At 42.9% G+C, this 24,803-nt stretch overlaps 1 protein-coding gene across 1 annotated transcript in view; it reads right to left on the bottom strand.

Annotated features, from left to right (window-relative positions):
- The window catches only part of LOC139416227 (serine/threonine-protein kinase WNK2-like), a 143,097-nt gene that overhangs the window by 77,716 nt on the left and 40,578 nt on the right, over window positions 1–24,803 (bottom strand). The gene's annotated exons all lie outside the window — the stretch shown is intronic.

Raw genomic sequence — 24,803 nt, 5'->3', positions numbered from 1 at the left:
TTGGCACGTGCGCTCTAGCAACAGCTCAGATATATCGGATTCGGGAAGTTATTCAGACCCCTTGACTTTTTACACATTTTGTTGTGTTACAGACTTATTTTTAAATAGAATTTTAAAAAGATTATCCTCAAACTAAACACAATACCCCATAATGACAAAGCGAAATCAGATCTTTTGAAATGTTTGCTAATTTATTAAAAATAAAAACAGAAATACCTTACAGTATTATTCAGACCTTTTGCTATGTGACTCGAAATTGAGCTCAGGTGCATCCTGTTTCCATTGATCATCCTCGAGATGTTTCTACAACTTGATTGGAGTCAACCTGAGGTAAATTCAATTGATTGGACATGATATGGAAAGGCACACACCTGTCTATATAAGGTTCCACAGTTGACAGTGCATGTCAGAGCAAAAACCATGCCATAAGCTCAAATTAAATTGTCCGTGAGGCTCCAAGACAGGATCGTGTTGAGGCACAGATCTGGGGAAGTGTACCAAAACATGTCTGCAGCATTGAAGGTCACCAAGAACACAGTGGCCTCCATCACCCTTAAATGGAAGTTTGGAACCACCATGACTCTTCCTAGAGCTGGCCGCCCCACCAAACTGAGCAATCAGGGGAGAAGGGCATTGGTCAGGGAGATGACCAAGAATCCGATGGTCACTCTGACAGAGCTCCAGAGATCCTCTGTGGAGATGGGAGAACCATCTCTGCAGCACTCCACCAATCAGGCCTTTATGGTAGAGTGGCCAAATGGAATCCACTCCTCAGTAAAAGACATATGAGAGCCCGCTTGGAATTTGCCAAAAGGCACCCAAAGACTCTCAGGCCATGAGAAACAACATTCTCTGGTCTGATGAAGCCAAAATTGAACTCTTTGGCCTGAATGCCAAGCATCACGTCTGGAAGAAATCTTGCACCATCCCTACGGTGAAGCATGGTTGTGGCAGAATCATGCTGTGGGTATGTTTTTCAGGGACAAGAACTGGGAGACCAGGATCGATGGAAAGATGAACGGAGCAAAGTACAGAGAGATCCTTGATGAAAACCTGCTCCAAAGCGCTCAGGTCCTCAGACTGGGGCGAAGGTTCTCCTTCCAACAGGACAACAACCCTAAGCACACAGCCAAGACAACATTGCTGTCTAGTGGCTTCGGGACAAGTCTCTGAATGTCCTTGAGTGGCCTAGCCAGAGCCCGTATTTGAACCGGATCAAACATCTCAGATCAAATCAAATGTTATTGGTCAAATACACATGGTTAGCAGATGTTATTGTGAGTGTAGCTAAATGCCTATGCTTCAAGATCCGTCAGTGCAGCAGTATCTAACAGGTAATATCAAACAATTCCACAACAAAACCTAATACATACAATCTAGTAACGGAATAGGATAAGAATATATAAATATTAAATATATGGATGAGCAGTGACAGAGCGGCTGAGATGCAATAGATAGTAGTGATGCACCGATATGACATTTTTGGCCGATACCGATATCCGATATTTTCCTTGCCAAAAAAACAATAGTGGCCTTTTAAGCATTCTAGTACAGTTAAATAGTTAACACACACACACACACACGGACGCAGGTGGTCTAAGGCACTGCATCTCAGTGCAAGAGGCGTCGCTACAGTCCCTGCTTCGAATCCAGGCTGTATTAAATCCGGTCGGGATTGGGGGTCCCATAGGGCAGCACACAATTGTCCCAGCGTCGTCTGAGCCATCATTGTAAATAAGAATTTGTTCTTAACTGACATGCCTCGTTAAATGAAGGTTCTTCATTTGTTCAGGTGTTTCATTCTCAACCAGGATTTCAATGGAACGCCATTTGGGTCTTGCGTGTCAAAAAAAAATATACACGTCAAATAACACTATTTGACGTGTCAAATAAGCTTGTTGACCAATCAGGTCCTGAATATGACTGCACGTCACATAATAATTGAATGTGTTTTTACGTATTTGTTACACAGTGTAATCAATATCACTCGTATTTCATATCACAACGATTCATCGATAAGTATGCTATGATGCTGGTAAAGTTGTCTCGCGCACCTACAGTGCTGTTATAAAAAAAGCTAGCTAGCTGATGGATGCAAACAATGTTCTTCCCCAAAAACATAGCAAAACGACAATTTGTTTTAGTTGCTGTAGTTAGCTAGCTAACTATATAGCTAGGTGTCATCATCTAAAATAACCCTAATTTATAAGACAGTTCTTATTTGATTAATGGTGGTCGGAACCATCTCTGTAAAGCTAGACACAATAAGTTTTAGCCAAGGATTTGCAGTTAGCCTTCAAAATAAAAGTATGGCATTATTCTACTATTTGTATTCACTGCATCACTGTCAATGCCAGACTTTTATTTTGAAGACAAACCGCAAATTCCACTATTGTGCCTAATCCTTATTGTGGCTAGCTTCACAACATAAACCGGTCCAGGCGAGTGTCAATAGCCAGATGAAGCTAGCTGACTGCTTATAACGTTAGCTTTGGGTAACAGGGTTAAGTAGCTGGCTAGCTATTTATTTTCATGACCTGAAGTTCAATTTCAATAGGCAAACAACAAGTGTCAACCTAGCTAATACTTACAAGTATTCCTAAATCATTGCTAAGAATAATGAAAATGCAGTTTCTACTGGTCATTGTTTTCAGGCTGGTTGTATTGGTGCTAGCTAGTAAACACATCATTCGTGGCTGGTGTTTGCAGACTTTTAAGTACAGCTTTGACAGTGCTACTTTTTTGACACCCAAAGACCCAAACGGCATTCCATAGTAAGTATGTTGTGAAGCTAATAGCAGTGATGCTATTACTGTGTAACTCAAGTAGGGCAACATCTGAACAATAGCGCACTTGTGTGTACCGGTGTTCGATCAGTCGGCGAAAGCCAACATCACCCAGGACAAAGAACGGTTGATTGTCAAAGGCAATGAATTCCATTATCTTGGCTTTAATGGATTTCGCCTTGGAGTTGTCTTGCTGAAAAGTTGTTACTCTTTCAAATGACAGCTAGACTTGTTGACTGCTCGATCCACACAGTAGACATTGTGGGTGTCAATTACGCCACGTTATCTACAGTTGAAGTCGGAAGTATAAACACCTGCCTCTAATTGAGAACCAATCTAGGCAACCATAGACCTACAAAAACACCTAGATGGAAACAACCCCATAAATCTACAAACCCCTACAGTACAAACACCCTAGATGAGACAAAAACACACATACCACCCTGAACCTAACCAAAATATATAAAGAAAACAAAGATTACTCAGGTCAGGGCGTGACAATATTTCAGCTTTTATTTCTTTCATCACATTCCCAGTGGGTCAGAAGTTTACATACACTCAATTAGTATTTGGTAGCATTGCCTTTAAAATGTTTAACTTGGGTCAAATGTTTTGGGTAGCCTTCCACAATAAGTTGGGTGAATTTTGGCCTGTTCCCCCTGACAGAGCTGGTGTAACTGAGTCAGGTTTGTAGGCCTCCTTGCTCGCACATGCTTTTTCAGTTCTGCCCACAAATGTACAGGATTGAGTTCAGGGCTTCGTCATGGCCACTCTAATAACTTGACATTGCTGTCCTTAAGCCATTTTGCGACAACTTTGGAAGTATGCTTGGGGTCATTGTCCATTTTGAAGACCCATTCGCGACCAAGCTTTAACTTCCTGACTGATGCCTTGATATGTTGCTTCACTATATCCACAATTTTCCTTCCTCATGACGCCATCTATTTTGTGAAGTGCACCCGTCCCTCCTGCAGCAAAGCACCCCCACAACATGATGCTGCCACCCCCGTGCTTCAAACATAACGATGGTCATTATGGCCAAACAGTTCTATTTTTGTTTCATCAGACCAAAGGACATTTCTACAAAAAGTATGATTTTTGTCCCGATGTGCAGTTGCAAACCGTAGTCTGGCTTTTTTATGGCGGTTTTGGAGCAGTGGATTCTTCCTTGCTGAGCGGCCTTTCAGGTTATGCCCATATAGGACTCGTTTTACTGTGGATATAGAGACCTGTTTTGTACCCGTTTCCTCCAGCATCTTCACAAGGTCCTTTGCTGTTGTTCTGGGATTGATTTGCACATTTCGCACCAAAGTATGTTCATCTCTAGGAGACAGAACGTCCCCTTCCTGAATGGTATGACGGCTGCGTGGTCCCATGGTGTTTATACTTGCGTACTATTGTTTGTACAGATGAACGTGGTACCTTCAGGCATTCGGACATTGCTCCCAAGGATGAACCAGACCTGTGGAGGTCTACAATTTTTTTTCTGAGGTTTTGGCTGATTTCTTTTGATTTTTCCATGATGGCAAGCAAAGAGGCACGGGGTTTGAAGGTAGGCCTTGAAATACATCCACAGGTACACCTCTAATTGACTGAAATGATGTAAATTAGCCTATCAGAAGCTTCTAAAGCCATGACATAATTTTTCAAGCTGTTTAAAGGCACAGTCAACTTAGTGTACGTAAACTTCTGACCCACTGGAATTGTGATACAGTGAATTATAAGTGAAATAATCTGTCTATAAACGACTTGTGTCATGCACAAAGTAGATGTCCTAACTGACTTGCCAAAACTATAGTTAGTTAACAAGAAATTTGTGGAGTGGTTGAAAAACGAATTTTAAAGACTCCAACCTAAGTGTATGTAAACTTTCGACCCACGGTAGCTTTGACATCGGTTTTTAACATCGGCGTTAAACTAGACATCGGGCCGATACCGATGTTCGCATTTTTTGCGAATATCGGCCAATTCCGATATGTCGTGCATTCTTAATAGATAGTGTAGGATACAGTGTATACATATGAGATAAGTAATGTGATATATGTAAACATTCTTAAAGTGGCATCTCTGGAGAGACCTGAAAATAGCTGTGCAGCAACACTCCCCATCCAAACTGACAGAGCTAGAGAGGATCTGCAGAGAAGAATGGGAGAAACTCCCCAAATACAGGTGTTGGTACCATTAATGCGATGAGGACTATTATTATTATTATTAGGGATTATTATTAGGGATGCATGTGAATTCAACAGATTTTTTTCAAATTAACAAATTGTCTTTTGGTGATTTTATATAACATTCCAACCTCGTTTAGCATGATCTAGTCAATTATGGCACAATTCTACTATTTGTATGCATTTGCATCACTGTCAATGACATACTTTTATTATGAAGGGTAACCGCAAAGTCCACTATTGTGGCTAATCCTTATTGTGGCTAGCTTCACATAGATGGGTCCGACCACCATTAATCAAATAAGAACGGTCTTATAAATTAGGGTAATTTTAGATGACACCTAGCTATATAGTTAACTAGCTAACTATAGCAATTGAAACAGATGTCGGTTTGCTATGTTTTTGGGGAAGAAAATTGCTTGCATCCATGAGCTAGCTAGCTTTTTTTTATGACCAGCACTGAAGGTGCACGAGACAACTTTACCAGCATCATAGCATACGTATCGATGAATCGTTGTGACATGAAATTCAGAATTAAGAATATATTTATAGCTGTAGAATTATCTTAGTCATCCATTAATTATCATTGTTACCTCAGTCTCATTCTGAACATTGTTGACTTCAAATCTGCACAAACCCTAGTCTCCATGATGAATCAGTGATACACAAATTGGCTAAATAATCACACAGATATACTAACATGTTGCAATGAAAAGAAAAGTCCTTGGTGGACTAACCTGATATGACGGCTTGTTACTTCTCCCGTGGGAAAAGAAGAGAAAGGAATTCAACTAATCGTACATACAGTTGAATAATACGCTCATCGTAAATATGGATATTTAGCACCCTAGCAACCGCTCATTCGGATTTAGAAATGCAACACATATTTACGCTTGTATGTCCTTGCCGTCTCTGTTGAAATCAACCGGTCCATCTATGGAGTTGATTATCAGAAGTCTCTGGTTGTCCACTAGAGGTCACCATGTCCTTAGTAGCTGTAGTAGGTTGTTCTCGGAGTGTTAGGACGGATCTTCCAGTGGTGTACTACACGGTGTTCAATGGGCTTTATTCTTCACTCTGTTTAGAATAGTTACCCTAGAGATACCTATAGTGGTGAGGGGGAATTGTTCTTTGTCTCTGGTCATGTTTCCTAGGCTAACAGTGGATAAACAGCTGCAGGCAATGTTCCTGTATAGTCTTCTTCTTCTTAGAGAGAGAAAGAGCGTTTCCTAGGCTAACAGTGCATAAACAGTTGCACACAATGTTCCTGTATAGTCTTCTTCTTTGAGAGAGAGAGAGAGTTTCAGAGGGTCTTAACATTTTCTAGTACTGTAGTTTCAAACCATTTTGTCATATCCAGCTCGCGCTGTACTTCGGCTGGTCTTTAGTTTTAAACCATTTCTCAGCCGTGTAGCCACCGCTTCCCGCTGTCTGGTAGAGATTTTCTTCTTCTCTGTTAAAAGTTTCCGAGTTTCTAACCAATCAGCTCACGCTGTCGGTCACGCTGGTCTCTTTTTAAATGGCAACCATTTCAACATGTAGCCACAGCTCCACATTTTCTGGTCTAATGTAAATATTGTTAGCAGCTCTTTTATGCCCTCGCCTTGGAGGCCAGTTCCATCACATTGCCACGTCTGTGCTCACGTGGGCGAAGTTAGAAGGCTAAAATCACATTTAATCTTCTCACAATCATAGAAGTTCCACAACTGGAACATATACATTTGTAGAGTTACCGTTATTTGGTTATACCGTCCTTAATGATATCAAACAACAATTGATTTGACATGATTATTGTTGAGCCCCACGAACCATTTACCACATTATTTACATTAGAAATGTCCAACCTTTTTGTGTTACAGTACTGCAAAGTCTCTCTCTGTGGTAACAAATTGATTTTTAATTCAATTTCTGCAGAGGGGGAGAGAGAGTTCCTGCAAAGTATTTACAACCCGGTTGTTAAGTCATAAAACTCTGGTGGGAGAGAGGGGGGGGGGCAGACCTAGAGCCTATGATCCTCACCTAAGTGGGAAAGTCATGACACAGGTGTGCCAAGCTTGTAGCATCATACCCAAGAAGGCTCGAGGCTGTAATCGCTGCCAATGATGCTTTAACAAAGTACTGAGTAAAGGTCTGAATCTCAGTGTAATATTTCAGTTTGTTTTTTATACATTTGCAAAAAGCAAACCTATTTTTGCTTTGTCATTATGGGGTATTGTGTGTAGATTGACAAGGGGGAAAAAACAATTCCATTTTAGAACGTAACAAACGTAACAAAATGTGGGAAAAGTCAAGGGGTCTGAATACTCTCCGAATGCACTGTATAGTGCGAGTAGCTATAGCCTACTACATGATGAGATTATCATGGACAAAAGAACAAGATTATTTTTAGTTGTCAAACAGCAACCATCATCATGTCACCAGAATAAGACCCTTGATATTTAATGGAAAGGAGCATCATGCTCATACCATGCACTTTAACCACCCTGTGAAGTTCATTATAACACATTTCATCTGTGTACTTTCATCTGTATCACTGCATACTTTTCCGAGTCGTAGAGAGAGGACCACACACCATATCATCGTGTCACTTCCAAGTTTACTTCGAAATGATGGTTATATTAATTTTTGCGCATAATGGCATTTCCACCACCATTCCTCGCATAATAAATTTTACAGACACAAAAAGATCCCACGTTGTCTGGTGTATTTTGTTGTCAACATTTGAAAAGTTTACCGACAAATTGGCTGTTTCCATCAGGCCTGTCGTGCCATTTTTGTTTTACCCCCCTTTTTCTCCCCAATTTCGTGGTCTCCAAATGTTAGTAGTTACTGTCTTGTCTCATCACTGCAACTCCCGTACAGACTCGGGAGAGGCGAAGGTCGAGAGCCATGCGTCCTCCGAAACACAACCCAACCAAGCCGCACTGCTTCTTAACTAGAGGTCGACCGATTAATCGGAATGGCCGATTAATTAGGGCCGATTTCAAGTTTTCATAACAATCAGAAATCTGTATTTTTGGACACCGATTTGGCCAATTTATTATTATTATTATTTTTTACACCTTTATTTAATCTTTATTTAACTAGGCAAGTTAAGAACACATTCTTATTTTCAATGACGGCCTAGGAACAGTGGGTTAACTGCCTTGTTCAGGGGCAGAACGACAGATTTTTACCTTGTCAGCTCGGGGATACAATCTTGCAGCCTTACAGTTAACTAGTCCAACGCTCTAACGATCTGCCTCTCATTGCACTCCACGAGAGTGCCTGTTACGCGAATGCAGTAAGCCAAGGTAAGTTGCTAGCTAGTATTAAACTTATCTTATAAAAAACAAATCAATCAATCAATCATAATCACTAGATAAACTAGTAATATCAATCAACCATGTGTAGTTATCTAGCGTGTCCCGCATATAATCGATGCGGTGCGTATTCGCGAAAAAGGACTGTCCTTGCCCCAATGTGTACCGAACCATAAACATCAATAACTTGCTTAAAATCAATACACAGAAGTATATCATTTTAAACCTGCATATTTAGCGAAAAGAAATCCAGGTTAGCAGGCAATATTAACCAGGTGAAATTGTGTCACTTCTCTTGCGTTCATTGCACGCAGAGTCAGGGTATATGCAACAGTTTGGGACACCTAATTTGCCAGATTACATTGAAGGTTGTGCAATGTAACAGGAATATTTAGATTTATGGATGCCACCCGTTAGATGAAATAGGGAACGTTTCCGTATGTCTCTGAATGAATAAAACGTCTCGTTTTCGAGATGATAGTTTCCGGATTCGACCATATTAATGACCGAAGGCTCGTATTTCTTTGTGTTATTATGTTATAATTAAGTCTATGGTTTGATAGAGCAGTCTGACTGAGCGATGGTAGGCACCAGCAGGCACCACAAGCATTCATTCAAACAGCACCTCCGTGCGTTTTGCCAGCAGCTCTTTGCTGTGCTTCAAGCATTGCACTGTTTATGACTTCAAGCCCATCAATTCCTGAGATTAGGCTGGTGTAACCGATGTGAAATGGCTAGCTAGTTAGCGTGGTGAGAAATAGTCCTATAATTCCTATAATAACTACAACGTAAAACTTCTTACCTGGGAATATTGAAGACTCATGTTAAAAAGGAACCACCAGCTTTCATATGTTCTCATGTTCTGAGCAAGGAACGTTAGCTTTCTTACATGGCACATATTGCACTTTTACTTTCTTCTCCAACACTTTGTTTTTGCATTATTTAAGCCATATTGAACATGCTTCATTATAAAAAATAAAATATAAATAAATAAAAATATATACATACATACACATTATTATTTTTTATTATTATTATAAATCGGCCGAATAATCGGTATCGGCTTTTTTTTTGGGTCCTCCAATAAATCGGTATCGGTGTTGAAAAATCATAATCGGTCAACCTCTATTCTTAACACAACGTGCATCCAAAGCGGAAGCCAGTCGCACCAATGTGTAGGAGGAAGCGCCGTACACCTAGCGACCTGGTCAGCGTGCACTGCACCTGGCCCGCCACAGGAGTCGCTAGTGTGCGATGAGACACGGATATCCCTACTGGCCAAGCCCTCCCTAACCCAGACGACGCTGGGCCAATTGTGCGCCACCCCATGGGCCTCCCGGTCGCGGCCGGCTACAACAGAGCCTGGGCTCAAACCCAGAGTCTCTGGTGGCACAGATGGCACTGAGATGCAGTGCCTTAGACCACTGCACTGCATCTCAGTGCCCCCTGTCGTGCCATTTTTTGGTCGACATGTAATTTACTTGCATAAAAAGGTTGGATGGAAACCTGGTTAGTGTGTGTAAGTGTGTGAGAGTGCATGGTGTTGAAGTGCTAGGTTGTCCCTGACCGAGTGGTATCTATAGACTCTCTTTGATATCGTAGAGCTTCATTCAAAGCATGCAGTCTATGAGCAGCCTGCAAACTAAGGCTGACATACAAACGCAGACACACACACACACACACAAACACGAGGGGTTGAGTACACAAGTCCATGCATACAGGCAGACACACCCCACATCACACTGCAGGGGTGAGGAAAGGTTGCCATTAATCGATCGCTCTCCCCTCTCTTGCCCACCCTCCTACTCTCTTCTCTTCTCCCCACCCCTCCCCCCACCTCTCCTCTGCATTCCAGTTCCCTCCATGCTTCCACCCTTTCATCAACCACTCCCTTCTGCTCCTCTCTTCACCCCCATACCTCTGCCATCACTTATCAACATCCTTTTCTGTTCTCTCGACCCATTCTTCTCTATGCCTCCATATGCTGACTGCTGACCACAGAGAAAGAAGCACCATTATATGCTGACCAGACCGGACACGTCGCGTGCGTGGCAAAATAAATTTAGAAATACATGTTATTAAATTATCACGCCAACAAGCTAAAATATAAGTAATTCCTATTTCTGATGCAGGTACCCACGTACCCTAGAAGCAGGTACCCACGTGCCATCTCCTCATTGGTTATACCCACGTGGGTGATTGAAAGATGAAATGTTTTGCCGGTCATCGTGGTAATACTATGCCAATCATCATATAAGTTCAAAGATGAAAAAGCTGATGACTGAGGACTAAAGAGATGACTAGAAAAAAATTGGTTAACCGTTTTCTGTGGGGATTAATTGTTGGAGTAGAGGACCTTGTGCATTTCACGAAAAATAACAACTCAATGTTTATATCCCAGGTCAAATTAGCTAACAACAGCAAGCTAGCTAAATAGTACAAATTAGCCAGCATGTGTAAGCTAGCTAGCTAAATTGCCATACATGTTTAATGCTTTTCGACCTGTCCCTAAATTAATGTCATTGGTTCAGAGTTTGTTTTGATATTTTAACCTGCTTGTCGTGATCGCGTTTGGTGTGGGGGGACAAAATACATTTATGCACGATGGCGCACGCACACAGCCGGTTTGGGTTCCGTGTTAGGTGATTCTCACGGAACTGGCACTTGAAGTTAACAAATCAATGTATATTTTTAACATTTCTCACCTAATCAAAATGCTGGAGTTAAACATAATAATGAAAACAAATATTAGAATGTATTTTGTAATTTCTCTCATTACGCAACACTGTGTATCCATGCTATTTTTATGTACACATATTTGGAAAAATAACAAAAAGGCACACTATCAAATCGAGACAAAATTACTAATGGACATTAATGGTGCATTATGTTAATGATGAGCAGGTTTCAGATATGAGAATGCATGTTTTGGTAATGAGTGTTGCATAGTTTGCTACTGAAAAACTGTACTGAGGTCTAATAGAGATTCAGAAACCCAATACAAACTGGGTCGTTTGTTATGACTTGCATAATACTAAAATCACAGATCCTACTGCAATTGACTAAAATAACCCTTGTTATAGCATAAGTACTGTAATTACAAGCATGTATTTTGACTTAAATCTACTTGAAAATCTATGGCAAGACTTGAAAATGGCTGTCTAGCAATGATCAACAACTTGACAGAACTTTATGAACTTTAAAAATAATGTGCAAATATTGTACAATCCAGGTGTGCAAAGCTCGTGGAGACTTACCAAGAAAGACTCACAGCTATAAATCGGAGTATTGTGTGTAGATGGGTGAGAAAATCTATTTAATCAATATTGAAATCAGGCTATAACAACAAAATGTGGAATAAGTCAAGGGGTATGAATTCTTTCTGAAGGCACTGTAAGTGAAGATACTGAATGAACTTGTGCTCATCTAAGGACTACTTCTCTAGATGATGCATCATGGGTGAATAAAACTTCATAAAAAAATGAGTATTTACAGCTAATTGAAAAAGTTACGTAATGAGAAACAAGTCCACAGACACCGTTGTTACATAAATATTAGTTTCATGTAAATTTCCACTAGTATCCAATTTGTATGACTTATGGACAAACTTTTTTTCCAAAAGTAAAATAGTATAAAATGACCCTTAATCGGAATTTAATCTTTCGGTAATGAGAATTTGGGGTGAATATTTCAAATAAGACACTGTACCATAAACTAGGCATCTTAGTCTTCAGAATGATAGAAAACTATGATGCATCTGCAACAACTAAATTTTCTACTGCCAAGGTTAAAACTTGGCTTCATGAGAATCACCCCATTAATTAAATTAAATGGGATTTATTGGCATGGGAAACACATGTTAACATTGCCAAAGCAAGCGAAGTAGATAATATACCATTATCTAAGTAGCTCTGATGTGTTCCTTATAAAAATATGAATAAATTCTGGTACCGAGGCTTATGTAACACAGTAAGTGCAGTTACACAGCCCAGAGCAATTAACGCTAGGATCTGATGAACAAAAAACCCAGGGAGATCAAAATCCATTCAATTATTCAACCAGCTGATTGAAGATTGGAGAGTGAGAACAGACAGGAGGAATTCAATGAGCGAGTGTGAGACCGGTAAAACAAAGAGAAACAGAGATTGTTAAAAATAGAGTCTGTGTGAGTCAGAAAAAAGCTGAAGGTATTTTAGTAATAGATGAGCTGTGATGCAATATAACACGCAATGAGGTGGAGTGATCTGCTGCAGGAGGGTTTGTGTGTCTGTGTGTGGGGGGTGGGATTTTCACTGCACTTTGAAGTCCAATAAATAATTCAGAGCTGCAGAGGCAATTCTACTGAGCTGAACTAGCGGGCACCAGGCAGGGCTGAGTTGGGCTGGGCAGTCCGCAAATGCACTTACTGCACAGGAGGATCCCTCCCTTTAGGCTATACATCCCTCCTTCATCCCCTCTTGTCCCCCCCTCTCCTCTCATCCAGGGATCTAAATTCAGTGTTCATTGGTAGCACTGGTTCCTAACTTACAACAGTTAGGAGCACCACATACAATTTAGGAGCACCAGAAAAATATATTTTCAAATTGACTGAGATCCAGCCAATATCGGGACTATATGAATCCTACTTACTTTTGAAGCACAGCTCATGAAGAAAATATCACTTTTACTTTATTTCTGTGCCACCAAATGTTTGCATTTACTGGTAAAGTTCCCAGGTTGGTAGTAGGGCTGCACGATATGCGCAAAACATCTAACTGCCATTTTCCAACCAAATATTGCGATTTGACTTGCGATATAGATCAAAACACTTGGGTGAACTGTGGGAATCATAGAAATAGAATGATTATTCTAATTATATGTTTGGTGTTGTTTGGCATGACAACAAATGAAAAAGCCAGGTAGGAGTTATGACAGGGTAGGAACCAAAGCGTTGGTCAGTGTTTCCCAGGGTACACTAATCACATTTGAATGGATGTTGCATTGAGACAAAGATTTTAGAATAGTCCATCTGATTCAGAACACGTAGTTGCACAAACATGCTGATATAAACCACCACTGGTTACAACCTGTATTATAGTAAACTTTTTCTTTGCCCCATCTTGTGCATTTAAATAAATGGCATTTAGCCAGCTACAGTAATTAGTTAACAATTAGCATTATGTTAGACACATGTATGCCAGCGTCCTTAGACGAATTAACTCACATTTTGCAGAGAGCATATACACAAACTAATAGTATAATAGATACATTATCTGGATTCATATCTAGAAGCAATGTGGAAAGCAGCATCACTCTTGTTTTGGAAGAATCTGTGTTGTGGTGCATGAATTGACAGCATGCTGAGAGAATAAACAGCGTGGAGGAACCATGTGGTGCCTGCTTGAGTGACGGGGGGCAGGGCTTGGTGTGTGTAGCCTGGGAACTGGAAGCAAGCAGCCGGGAAGGGAGCGAGGCGACTCTATGGCACTCGGAGGTAAAGCAAAGCCTAAATCATGACAATAACAAAAAATCTAGTCACACTGGTGCTCCCAAATTAAAATTCCAGGCCGCAGAGCAAAAATATTTAGGAGCATATGCGACCAAAATGGTCGCACTTTAGAAACCTGCTCTCATCCCCTTTCCCCCCACCAATGTCATAACCTTTCTGTCAGGGAAAGTCCCCCCTCCCCATCTTTCCCCCATCCTCACCTTAATTTCCTCCTTCCCTTTTCTCTGCATTCCCTTTTAGCAGACATAGGAGCTAATGCATAATTCTGGAATCACATACACACTCAGAGGTGTTGTACACCGCATGGGAGCATACACAAAGACGCTGGCACACACATGGTGACACAGTTATCATGAAAACAATACATTATAAAAACATCAGTGTCTAGTTATTTTATAGGGATGTAGATAGTCCCCTAAATTGTATTGTAACCTCCAATACAGCCATGAATTAAACTCAAAATTCTGCCATTTTCTAAAAGCTGTGCTGTAAACATCCTGTGTGTGTGTGAGCACACATGCGAGGAGGGAGGTCCAGCTAATGTAAGCCTAGCTATCCTCCAAAACAGGCTGTATAGGGGACCCCAGAGAGAGCCAGGCAGAGTTGAAGGCACACCGAGCCATCCCATCGGTCCGTGCTCCCTCTCAGAAAAATGGATTGTGACATTAGCAGGAAGTAATCCATAAAGCTGTGTTCCACTCGGTCGCCCCCGACTAGAGGTTGTATGTGTAACTCTTGTATTACAGATTGGGGCCGAGGCCGAATGTCTGGCTACAGAACAGAGACTAGCACACACGGAGTGTGTACGTGTGTGTTGTGCATAACCATTGGACTCTCATCAGCGATAACACTTCATGGTAGTGAAGGCGTAATTGTTCTCACTTATGGAACGAACTCTGCTGGTTTCCCAGAACTGCAGAAGTAGGTGAAACATGGAAAGATACCAGTAGAACTCTTACAACTGCAAAGCTCTGACATAACGCCTTTAAATCATCACCACCAGCTTAACCAGGCCAATGTCCAGTGCTTAATGTTGAACAATTCAAATGATTGTCCAACTGGAACATTGAAGGATAAAGTTCAGTTACTGAACTCTTATGACCACAAAAACACAGGCTTTGCCTGGAGACAGGCATGGCATGGCGGGGTCACTAAACATTGAGACACTTGTGAATAGGCCCATATTATGGGTCTCAATGTGTAGTGACCGAGCCATGCCATGCCTGTGTGTCAGTGTCTGTGTAACTCCAGTTCCTCTGATCTTTACATGACTCGGGTGGGTCACTAATCATTGCTTACATCAGGTGATCTTTTCATGCACCCACTACTATTCTAAGCTGTTACTTGTGAATGGGCCATATTATGTAACAGCTTAGAATAGCAGTGGGTGCATGAAAAGATCACCTGATGTAAGCAATGATTAGTGACCCACCTGAGTCATGTAAAGATCAGAGGAACTGGAGTTACAGACACACACAGAAAGAGAACGCTGTAACGAGATGGGCTTTAAAGAGCCGTGAGAAACAGACCTCATGTGAAAACCTTTCCAGTGGTGTCCCAGCCTTTCTGTTTCGAGAACAGGGCACCCCACAGATCTTCCCAGAGGTTGTTACTTTTTCTAAGGCTTCTGATACCAAAGGTATTTTTCCACCACTAAATGGAAAGTAAAATATATATTTTTCTATTGAGGACCTGAACAACAAGCCAATTTGCATTCGGTGTTGTTCCCTCTTGTCCGGTTATTCTTCCCACTGTCCAAGTTAATCAATAGCTGTCCCAGGCTGGCTGGACAAAGACTAGGCCTGCTCTCTGACAATGTGATTTGAAGGGGGAACTAGAACCCTGGTGGGAGAACGTAGTCTGTAGTCTCTAGTGGACTCCAGTATGTCATCCCATTGTCTAAAGACCACCACAGGGTCAGAGAGGCTAGAACAACAGAGCTCAGTTGGGCAAAGTTGCTTGGTGGTTAACAGCTTTTATCAATGCATGTAACCTTTCATAATGTAAATGTATCAAATTTGCACTATTTTGCCCATCACAAAGCTGGATACATTAAGTCTTACTGAAATCCAATTGAATTATCCACTGATAGTCACGACTAACCCAGGGAGAGGGCTGTCTGTGGGAGTGGCCCCTTTGGAGGTAGGCCTGGGTCATCCCACTGGAGGATCCATCGTGGGGACAATGTTCAGATAACGCATGCGAACGCACACACAAGCAGTGATGAATGGCTTTCTGTGGCAGAAAGATCTTAATGAATACTGCCATGGGGCTGGGGAAATGTGGGTTGTGTATTAAAGTACTACCCCCACGCCCTTAACCGTGCTTACCTCCAAGCAAACAGTCACACAATTGCTTTGTGAAGGCGATAAAAGATGTGTACTGTCATTTACCAAGATGAATCCACCTCATTTCAAAGAGGAAATTAAAGAATTTGCAGAATCTCTGTGCATGTTCAGGTTACAGAGTGGAATTAGGATATATTTGCACAGCCGATGAAGAATCTGACCTCTAGAAATCACAATTTACCTGAATACTTTCTCTAACCTTAACAGCACATTTATAGTTGACTAATGCTGATCTAGCCTACAGCTCATTCCACTGTAAAGCATTCGGCCCAAAACGCTCAAAGACAAGTAGACCTATTTTCAAAAGAATTGATGGCACAGATGTTATGCCAGTGTCTCTCATACTTCAGAGCCTTCAGGTCAGTGGATAAGATATAGAGGAAAGGGGACACGGAGATCACTTATGACATCATGTTTGTTTAATTAGCCTATCACACATCAATACCTCACATGGCCTTTACCCTCTTCATCATCACCACCATCATAGGGCTTTCTGCCTGGTCATCATTTGCTCTTTAGCCCCAATTAACATTGTGCTCCAGTTTGATCCTGTTTTGACCACGAGAGACAGATTAGCTGCTTTTAAATCAGAACAATAGTGTAAAAACGATTACACACACACCCCTTGTAATATTAGTGACATAAAATACACTAGAGAACTTCACTAAATGCTGGTTGGGAGTTAACTAGCCTATGCCACAATATTTTGAAAAGAGAAAATGGTTTAAAATTACATAACTGACACTGCTAAAACATGTAGTGACAAGCAATACTGTATCAACACTCTGTAGTTAGGCTATACTAAATCTGATCTCAGACCAGTTCAGAGAGTGGTAGGCCTACTCCTGGACCAGCTATGAGTAAGCAGACAGCTAGCCGCCCGCCCCTGTATTCTGTCCCCCAGTGCAGAACGTTTTGGCCAGCAACAATGTGCCTGTTCTCTGTTTCAGTGGAGCTGGGCTGAGGGCTCCTCTATAATTGGCACACCGGCATCCAGGGTGGTGCGGTGAATTATTGAAGACAGGGATGAGATTGTGGGACCGACTCCAGCTGCAGGAAAAGGCCAGGAGGAGTGTGAGCATCCAAACACGTGCATACCGGCACATCCATCCTGTCAAATGTGGACAGAGATGCAGTACACATACATTCCGAAATCCAACGGCTGAACCTAAATGGGTAAATAACACTGACCAGTGTCAGTCCAATGACGCACACAGACCGCTTGGGAAAAGAGTGTGTGTGAAAGTGTGTATAGCCCAGATTACGACACACAACCCTCCCAATAAGCCTCTTTCCTGTCACAGACTAAACGTGGAGGCTGACAAACAAGTACTGCCTTTGACAGAGACAAACTGCAAAAAATGTGTGATAATAAGCTTTATCCCCCTTCCTCCCCAGACTAATAATGCTTATATAACGGGCCCGAAAACGACAGGGTCGCAGAAATTCCACCTGATTAGGTCTATGCGTGTCAGAAAAAAAGAGATGGAGTCTGACAGCTTGCAGTGCTTTTGACAGACAATGAGGGGGCGTGAGTGACAGAGTGGAAAAATACTGCTAACACACAAAGCTGAGGACTGCAGGGTCATTTGGCTTAGAGGAGAGCAGCCATGCTTCAATTAGTGCTTGGACTTGGTCAGAGAGGGCAAATCACGTCGCCATTCTCCAGGCGGCCAGTCTCTCTACAGCACAGAACAGGCCAGGGGCTTACTCTCTTCCCCATCCTCTATGGGAGGATTAGTCAGCGGACAAGAGGGCAGCAGGCCTCAGAGACCCAAATTAGCTGGCTCCACTCCCAGCCCCTCCACCGCTCTTCTGCTGAGCAGCAGCTGGGCACCAGATCAAATCAGCCTGACTGGTAGGCAGTCTTTTTGAAGTATTCCATTGTTCATAGGTGCTACTTCTCATTCCTGGCGCACTGGACAAGCCGTGGGCATCTATTTAGAAAGGAATGGCGCAATGCATCCTTTAGTCTACACCTCAATGAGTTAACTAGTGATGGAGGGAGACCTTGATGATTGAACAATTGATTGACAGAGGCCGATGACCGCGCCCATGGGGTTGTTGTTTTTCCATGATTCTCAGCGGCCAGCTCAGGTTCCTTTAATAAGAGCTCCAGGCTCCACGCTGGAGTAACACAACACCAGCAACACAAAGCCCACCATGCCACTGCCAACCCACTGGACAGCGGGGGAACAGGAGCCAGAGAGCTGGATGTGTACAGCCGTATATCACAGCATTTCTCACCAACCGAACAGCTGGTGGTACTAAAGTTAACCAAACACACAGATAATAAACACAAGATAAACACAGTTAACAGGGAATAACTGGGGTACTATGAAACCCTTATGAGGCCTTAGTTGGAGCTTAGAGAAAGCCATCTGTTCGGAACCCACTCAGTCTCAGGTAGGAGGATGCTCAGCCTACAAAGTGAATATGAACCATCTGAAACCAGTCAAACCAGTGAGAACCAGACAGTGGGACAGGGCACACAGAGAGCTCTTGAACCCCGCTTCCAGGTCAGTTATCTTTGAGACCTAGCTGGAGTCAAAATTGCCATAAGGTCTTGAAAGGATTTCACTGTGGTGTCACGGTCTGTCAAGACCTTTCAGATCCTGAAGCCTTTATGACAGAAAATAGTCTGGATGGTTGGGGGACACTGTCCTGGTCTGAGGCTGTCAGAGAGCTACTGGGGCTTTGGGGACTTGTCCTGAGCTGAACCACAGACTAACTCCCCGTTCCCTCCCTCTCTCCGGTTTTATCACCCACTGCAATGAAGCGGCACAGAGCCAGAGAGACGGGCTTGACTCACCAACACGACCTGGCCCAGACTAAAACAAACGCACAATTAATTAACAGCCCACCTCTGTTGCCCCCATCCTGACATTATTATTTTTCTGCTGAATATTTTAGTGAGGTTTACTAGGGTTGTGCATCTTTCCCTTTCAAGATTATTCGATAGGTATCTATATACACATGGGCTATGTTTTAATTTGAAACGATTGGGTGAGATTCAGTTTGATTAGAGAACGAATCGATGTGATACGATGTGCACTAACATTTGTTGCATTAAACACAATCCTTTTCCATTCTAAATTCAAATCTGCTGCTGATGGAACTCATGAGCTGGGCTTCTCTGAGCTGGATCTGTCTGAGCTGACGTGTGTGGGGTGGTACCGGGAATCCCCCAATGCCACCACAAGGATAGTAAAAAAGGAAAATTCGCCCTTGTGGGGACATTTCCCAGGACCCCACGAAGACAAAGGCTATTTTAGGTTTAGGGTTACAATTAGGGTTAGAAGTTAGGTTTAGGCAAAATAGGACTTTAAATGGAAATACATTTTAGGTCCCCACAAAGATAGTATGCTGTGTGTGTGAGAATGATGTACACTACCATTCAAAGTTAAGGGTCACTTAGAAATGTCCTTGTTTTTAAAGAAAAGCACATTTTTTGTCCATTAAAATAACATCAAATGTATCAGAAATACAGTGTAGACATTGTTAATGTTGTAAATGACTATTGTAGCTGGAAACGGCTGATTTTTAATGGAATATCTACATAGGTGTACAGAAGCCCATTATCAGCAACCATCACTCCTGTGTTCCAACGGCAAGTTGAGTTAGCTAATCCAAGTTTATAATTTTAAAGGACTAATTGATCATTAGAAAAAGCTTTTGCAATTATGTTAGCACAGCTGAAAATTGTTGTCCTCATTAAAGAAGCAATAAAACTGTCCTTCTTTAGACTAGTTGAGCATCTGGAGCGCAGATGTGCAAGATCAAGAACAGACCACTTAACTCACGTTGGTCAGTGTGCAAAGCTGGGCACAGTGCGCAGTTTGACTCAGCTACTGATATTGCCTGGGGTTGTTCGGCATGCAAAACGACTCAACACAGTTACATGCAGTTCGACACTGAAGAAGAGGATTGTCACAAAATATAAGTTATTTTCAGAAGGTAGAAAATAACGTAATATAAGCAACAACAAAAAAATGTGAACTGGCGATTTGTACATTTTAATTGATTTTCTGACCGATGCATGCTACATTTGGATTGATTTGGGGGTCTACGGACCCCCAAATCTATCTTAAACATATGAATCGGGAACCGATGCATATCGGAGAATCATTACATCCCTAGTGATGTTTTGAGTCACCCAGTACAACTGGGAGGTAGTTGGAGAAAGAATCCAATATTGGCTACAGTAGTCCAGTTAGGGCTAGGGCCCCCGCTACAGTAGCAAACCAAGCCGCTGGACCACCTGACCTTCCTAGAAACCCCTAGAACAGAAAATAATCTGCTCATGGGCGGACTAATGTATGTCAATATAAATAAAGGATTAGTCATATATTGTACAGTGCCTTTGAAACCATCCATTCACTAGGCTATATGAAATTACATAAAGGACTTACTGAGCAGCAGAAGCCATGAGCAAAGCAACCCTTGCCACAATACCAGGCCTGACAGTGGGATACTTTGCAACCGCACAATGGTGAGTGTGTGGAGGATGCATTACATAAATTGGTCCCGTGTTCCCAAAAATGCCTCAAATTGTCACTGACAATAGCCTAGTGGATCAACAGTCATACTGTAACACTGTTTTTGTACTGTAACACTACTGTTGGGTCTAGGCCTAGGCCTATTTGAACAATATTGTGGCCTAGAGTCCCCTACTATAGGGTTGACAGAGTTTTCTATGGACTTGTGATTAGAAGTCGACCGATTATGATTTTTCAACCCCAATACCGATTATTGGTAGGAGAAATTAATGACAATTACAACAATACTGAATGAACACTTATTTGAACTTAATATAATACATCAATAAAATCAATTTAGCCTCAAATAAATAATGAAACATGTTCAATTTGGTTTAAATAATGCAAAAACAAAGTGTTGGAGAAGAAAGTAAAAGTGCAACGTGTGCCATGCAAAAAAGCTAACGTTTAAAAGTTCCTTGCTCAGAACATGAGAACATATGAAAGCTGGTGGTTTCATATAACTTCCGGCGCCGACAGAGATGGCCGCCTCGCTTCGCGTTCCTAGGAAACTATGCAGTTTTTTGTTTTTTTACGTGTTATTTCTTACATTAGTACCCCAGGTCATCTTAGGTTTCATTACATACAGTCGAGAAGAACTACTGAATATAAGATCAGCATCAACTCACCATCAGTACTACCAAGAATATGTTTTTCGCGACGCGGATCCTGTGTTCTGCCTTACAAACAGGACAACGGAGTGGATTCCATGCAGCGACCCAAAAAAAAAACAACTCCGAAAAAGAGGGAAACGAGGCGGTCTTCTGGTCAGACTCCGGAGACGGGCACACCGTGCACCACTCCCTAGCATTCTTCTTGCCAATGTCCAGTCTCTTGACAACAAGGTTGATGAAATCCGAGCAAGGGTAGCATTCCAGAGGGACATCAGAGACTGTAACGTCCTTTGCTTCACTGAAACATGGCTCACTGGAGAGACTCTATCCGAAGCGGTGCAGCCAACGGGTTTCTCCACGCATCGCGCAGACAGAAACAAACATCTTTCTGGTAAGAAGAGGGGCGGGGGCGTATGCCTTATGACTAACGCGACATGGTGTGATGAAAGAAACATACAGGAACTCAAATCCCTCTGTTCACCTGATTTAGAATTCCTCACAATCAAATCTAGACCGCATTATCTACCAAGAGAATTCTCTTCGATTATAATCACAGCCGTATATATCCCCCCCCAAGCAGACACATCGATGGCTCTGAACGAACTTTATTTAACTCTTTGCAAACTGGAAACCATTCATCCGGAGGCTGCATTCATTGTAGCTGGGGATTTTAACAAGGCTAATCTGAAAACAAGACTCCCTAAATTTTATCAGCATATCGATTGCGCAACCAGGGGTGGAAAGACCTTGGATCATTGTTACTCTAACTTCCGCGACGCATATAAGGCCCTGCCCCGCCCCCCTTTCGGAAAAGCTGACCACGACTCCATTTTGTTGATCCCTGCCTACAGACAGAAACTAAAACAAGAGGCTCCCACGCTGAGGTCTGTCCAACGCTGGTCCATAAAGCTGACTCCACACTCCAAGACTGCTTCCACCACATGGACTGGGACATGTTTCGTATTGCGTCAGACAACAACATTGACGAATACGCTGATTCGGTGTGTGAGTTCATTAGAACGTGCGTTGAAGATGTCGTTCCCATAGCAACGATTAAAACATTCCCTAACCAGAAACCGTGGATTAATGGCAGCATTCGCGTGAAACTGAAAGCGCGAACCACTGCTTTTAATCAGGGCAAGGTGTCTGGTAACATGACCGAATACAAACAGTGCAGCTATTCCCTCCGCAAGGCTATCAAACAAGCTAAGTGTCAGTACAGAGACAAAGTAGAATCTCAATTCAACGGCTCAGACACAAGAGGCATGTGGCAGGGTCTACAGTCAATCACGGACTACAGAAAGAAATCCAGCCCAGTCACGGACCAGGATGTCCTGCTCCCAGGCAGACTAAATAACTTTTTTGCCCGCTTTGAGGACAATACAGTGCCACTGACACGGCCTGCAACGAAAACATGCGGTCTCTCCTTCACTGCAGCCGAGGTGAGTAAGACATTTAAACGTGTTAACCCTCGCAAGGCTGCAGGCCCAGACGGCATCCCCAGCCGCGCCCTCAGAGCATGCGCAGACCAGCTGGCCGGTGTGTTTACGGACATATTCAATCAATCCCTATACCAGTCTGCTGTTCCCACATGCTTCAAGAGGGCCACCATTGTTCCTGTTCCCAAGAAAGCTAAGGTAACTGAGCTAAATGACTACCGCCCCGTAGCACTCACATCCGTCATCATGAAGTGCTTTGAGAGACTAGTCAAGGACCATATCACCTCCACCCTACCTGACACCCTAGACCCACTCCAATTTGCTTACCGCCCAAATAGGTCCACAGACGATGCAATCTCAACCACACTGCACACTGCCCTAACCCATCTGGACAAGAGGAATACCTATGTGAGAATGCTGTTCATCGACTACAGCTCGGCATTCAACACCATAGTACCCTCCAAGCTCGTCATCAAGCTCGAGACCCTGGGTCTCGACCCCGCCCTGTGCAACTGGGTACTGGACTTCCTGACGGGCCGCCCCCAGGTGGTGAGGGTAGGCAACAACATCTCCTCCCCGCTGATCCTCAACACTGGGGCCCCACAAGGTTGCGTTCTGAGCCCTCTCCTGTACTCCCTGTTCACCCACGACTGCGTGGCCACGCACGCCTCCAACTCAATCATCAAGTTTGCGGACGACACAACAGTGGTAGGCTTGATTACCAGCAACGATGAGACGGCCTACAGGGAGGAGGTGAGGGCCCTCGGAGTGTGGTGTCAGGAAAACAACCTCACACTCAACGTCAACAAAACTAAGGAGATGATTGTGGACTTCAGGAAACAGCAGAGGGAACACCCCCCTATCCACATCGATGGAACAGTAGTGGAGAGGGTAGCAAGTTTTAAGTTCCTCGGCATACACATCACAGACAAACTGAATTGGTCCACTCACACAGACAGCATCGTGAAGAAGGCGCAGCAGCGCCTCTTCAACCTCAGGAGGCTGAAGAAATTCGGCTTGTCACCAAAAGCACTCACAAACTTCTACAGATGCACAATCGAGAGCATCCTGGCGGGCTGTATCACCGCCTGGTATGGCAACTGCACCGCCCTCAACCGTAAGGCTCTCCAGAGGGTAGTGAGGTCTGCACAACGCATCACCGGGGGCAAACTACCTGCCCTCCAGGACACCTACACCACCCGATGTCACAGGAAGGCCATAAAGATCATCAAGGACATCAACCACCCGAGCCACTGCCTGTTCACCCCGCTATCATCCAGAAGGCGAGGTCAGTACAGGTGCATCAAAGCTGGGACCGAGAGACTGAAAAACAGCTTCTATCTCAAGGCCATCAGACTGTTAAACAGCCACCACTAACACTGAGTGGCTGCTGCCAACACACTGACACTGACTCAACTCCAGCCACTTTAATAATGGGAATTGATGGGAAATGATGTAAATATATCACTAGCCACTTTAAACAATGCTACCTTATATAAATGTTACTTACCCTACATTATTCATCTCATACGCATACGTATATACTGTACTCTATATCATCGACGGTATCCTTATGTAATACATGTATCACTAGCCACTTTATACTATACTATGCCACTTTGTTTACATACTCATCTCATTTGTACATACTGTACCCGATACCATCTACTGTATCTTGCCTATGCTGCTCTGTACCATCACTCATTCATATATCCTTATGTACATATTCTTTATCCCCTTACACTGTGTACAAGACAGTAGTTTTGGAATTGTTAGTTAGATTACTTGTTATTACTGCATTGTCGGAACTAGAAGCACAAGCATTTCGCTACACTCGCATTAACATCTGCTAACCATGTGTATGTGACAAATAAAATTTGATTTGATTTGAAGCTCGTCATCAAGCTCGAGACCCTGGGTCTCGACCCCGCCCTGTGCAACTGGGTACTGGACTTCCTGACGGGCCGCCCCCAGGTGGTGAGGGTAGGCAACAACATCTCCTCCCCGCTGATCCTCAACACTGGGGCCCCACAAGGGTGCGTTCTGAGCCCTCTCCTGTACTCCCTGTTCACCCACGACTGCGTGGCCACGCACGCCTCCAACTCAATCATCAAGTT

Source organism: Oncorhynchus clarkii, chromosome 9 (assembly GCF_045791955.1).
Source record: "Oncorhynchus clarkii lewisi isolate Uvic-CL-2024 chromosome 9, UVic_Ocla_1.0, whole genome shotgun sequence".
NCBI classification, from domain to species: domain Eukaryota; kingdom Metazoa; phylum Chordata; class Actinopteri; order Salmoniformes; family Salmonidae; genus Oncorhynchus; species Oncorhynchus clarkii.
This window is presented reverse-complemented; position numbering and strand designations above follow the sequence as displayed.